This window comes from Meleagris gallopavo, chromosome 2 (genome assembly GCF_000146605.3).
Source record: "Meleagris gallopavo isolate NT-WF06-2002-E0010 breed Aviagen turkey brand Nicholas breeding stock chromosome 2, Turkey_5.1, whole genome shotgun sequence".
In the NCBI taxonomy this organism is placed as follows: Eukaryota; Metazoa; Chordata; class Aves; order Galliformes; family Phasianidae; genus Meleagris; species Meleagris gallopavo.
The window spans coordinates 80,084,581-80,087,050 of record NC_015012.2 but is presented as its reverse complement, the minus strand read 5'-3'; positions in this window follow the sequence as shown (position 1 = coordinate 80,087,050).

The window sequence follows — 2,470 nt, the reverse complement described above, 5'->3', positions numbered from 1 at the left end:
ATACACAGAATTGGATTTTGAAATTAACATCAGTTAGACTTTTATTTTTAATTGGTTCAAATACAGCCCTAAGCCAAGAAAATACAGCACATAGTTTCAAAATAAAAAAGTTTTATGGACATTGGTAAGCTCATTAGCATGTTGTGTAGTGCAATACATTGTGTGTGTAAAACCAGATATTATTTCTGAATTCTTAGAACTCATAAAATTTGAACTTATTAGAATTATTCAAAGCAATAGCAAAACAAACACTTTACATTCTCTTATATAATGGAACTGGGGTCACTTCACATTTTTTAATTGATTAGCTTGAGTTCATGAATTTCTTATTTTCTGTATTAATACATATATAGAAGTACCATTTCTATGGTATAAATTCAAGTGCAACAAATCACAAAAGGTGATTTGTATTTGAAGCCAGAAATATTCTAGCCCTGCTTATGGTGTGTAAAAACAGGAGATATTGAGAAAATTAGTATCCTTCTACGTGCTACATTTTTTCAGTAGTAAAGGTGGGAATCTTTCATAAATTAAGCTAATATTCAGCTGATTTTTATAAGCATGGCTAGACATGCACAATCATTGGATAGTTTGAGGATGACGGAATTAGTTCAGGGGCCATAAGAAAATTGTTCAGTTCAGGAGTCTCCATAGAGGGATTCTGAATGCACATACAGCAAAGTTGCTAAAAGTCTCCAAATGCTTTCTAAAGTAAACTAGTAGCCTCCTTTATTTTTTCACCAACTTGCTGGCTGTAGGTTTTGCTTTATATTCAACACCAGATCTTTTTCTTTGGAAATTATACCAATTTATTATGCATAGTTGCTGAATCTGAATAAGAACAGTCTAATTGCTGTGAAAAACAGCTGGTTATAGTCCTATTTATAGCATATTTGATGCATTGGGAAAAAAGTGATCCTGTTTTCTTTTTCTTTTTAGAGCAATCAATCCTAATTTCTTCATTAATCATGTTCTCTAAATCTCTGAGCATTCTGGATTGTCCCAAACTATACACCTTTTTGAGGATTCTCTGGACTGGACCTGTCGGAGGCCTTCCTTCTTCTGCATGCACTCAAATACTTGCCTGCTGTGCCCTGCATTGGATTCTCTGTCAAGGCAACTTAGGAAACACTTTATTTTGTTGAATTTTACTGGTCTTGTTGAAAAGCTTCTGTGGTGGATCTCAGCTGGCTTCCAGGTGCCCCCCACATTGCTTTCTCAGTCCCGCTTCTCAGTAAGGCAGAGGGAGTAAAACAGCTTGTGGGTCCAGAGAAACCAATTACCATTACACCAGTAACCAAAACAGACTTCATGTGTGGAAGATTAATTTATAGCTGGTTAATAACATAGTAGAATAGTGAGCAATAGACTAAAACCAACTACCCCCTTTCTTTCTGCACCCAGTTTGGGAGTCCCCAACACAAGAAGGACATGGAGTTGTTGGAGCAGGTCCAGAGAACAGTCATAAAATTGGTGAGAGGGCTGGAGCACCTCCCCTGCAAGGACAGGCTGAGAGAGCTGGGGCTATTCAGCCAGGGATCTTACAGTGGCCTTGCAGTACCTGAAGGGGGCTCATAGGAAAGCTGGGAAGGGACTTTTTAGAAGAGCATGTATAGACAAGATGAGGAAAAATGGCTTTAAACTGGAAGAGGGAAGATTAAGACTAGATATTAGGGAGAAATTCCTTACTGAGGAATTCCTTACTCAGGGTGGTGAGACACTGGAACAGGTTGCACAGAGAGGCTGTGGATGCCCCTCCCTGAAAGCATTCAAGGCCAGGCTGGATGGGGCTTTGAGCAACCTGGTCTAGAGGGAGGTGTCCCGGTCTACAGTAGGGGGTTGGAAGTAGATGATCTTAAAGGTCTCTTCCAATCCAAACCATTCTATGATTTTACGATTCTATAATTCTGCAGCTCAACTTTACTCCTGATTCGTTTACCTCTTCCCAGGAGTGGTGCAGGCAGATGAGGAATTGTAATCTTGTTGCAAATCTTCCTAGTCAAGCACTCATTCTATCACCATCATTTCTACTTCAAAGATAATTACTAAAATACTAGGTTAAGTAAGTCAAAATGTAACTGAGTTAAATAAATCTATGACAATTAAAATACTGATTGGATTGGATGACAACAAATCTTTGACTAGTCTTACAACAAATGTTTTCCAATTTTAGTATTACTTTTGAGAGAATTTTTCCACCATTCTCTACTCATTTCTAGGTCATTCTGGGTAGATCAAATTTCCTTTGCCTCCTTATAAGGATGATATATAAGGCAGTGTCAAAAGTCTGATGAAATATACTGAAATATACTATACTGAAATGTTCTGTACTGAAAAATCTTACGAAATGTACTTGAAATGTACTGCTTTCCTTTATTCACCTAGTCATCTACCCTGCCAAAGAACTTAGAACTCTAGAAGATGTCTTCTAGAGTAATTAATCCTATTTTTTTATTTCCCTTTTATTTCT